The sequence below is a fragment of the Myotis daubentonii genome, chromosome 5, assembly GCF_963259705.1.
Source record: "Myotis daubentonii chromosome 5, mMyoDau2.1, whole genome shotgun sequence".
NCBI classification, from domain to species: domain Eukaryota; kingdom Metazoa; phylum Chordata; class Mammalia; order Chiroptera; family Vespertilionidae; genus Myotis; species Myotis daubentonii.
This window is the reverse complement of record NC_081844.1, coordinates 427,501-428,190: the sequence shown is the minus strand read 5'-3', so window position 1 is coordinate 428,190 and position 690 is coordinate 427,501.

Genomic DNA, 690 nt, shown 5'->3' with positions numbered 1-690 from the left:
AAACCTCCAAAAAAAAAAAAAAAAAAAAAAACACCAAAAAAAAAAAAAAAAAGGAAAACAAACAAAAAACCTCCATAGAAAACACGCTGATCCAGCCTTTCACCGTTCTGACGCTTCGGCAAGCCCAGATGGCCAGGCCCGAACCTGGTCTCTGGGCGGGGGCCTGGCCATTCATCCACAGAGGGAGGGGGGAGGGGGGTGGGGGGTGGGGGTGGGGGAGGGGCGGTCGACCAGCTGGCCCGGCCCTGACATAGTCTTTGGCTGTGGATAACAGAGATTGGGTTGACTGGGGCCTGGGCCGAAGCGCTGGTCCCGCCCTCGGCTGGCCGAGAAGTGCCAAAGCAAGCCACCCTCCTGCAGCCGGAGCCAGGTGCCTGGACTTGACCGGAGCGGGGAAGGACGAGCAGGGGGCACGCTGTCTGCAAGAAGGCAGGGGCCGAAGGGTGGTCATGGATGCCGACGGACCATTCAGATCAAGAAGTGTCCGTGCATGACTGTGGATTTACACACACAGACGCGCACGCGCACACGCAGAAGCACACCCACACCCACACCCACACCCACACACCTCCCCCCACGCCCCCCTGCACCCGCACCCGCACCCGCACCCGCACCCGCACCCGCACCAACAACACAAAGGTATTAATCCACCTTTGTGTAGTAAAAAGTATACTTGTACAATGTTTTGTA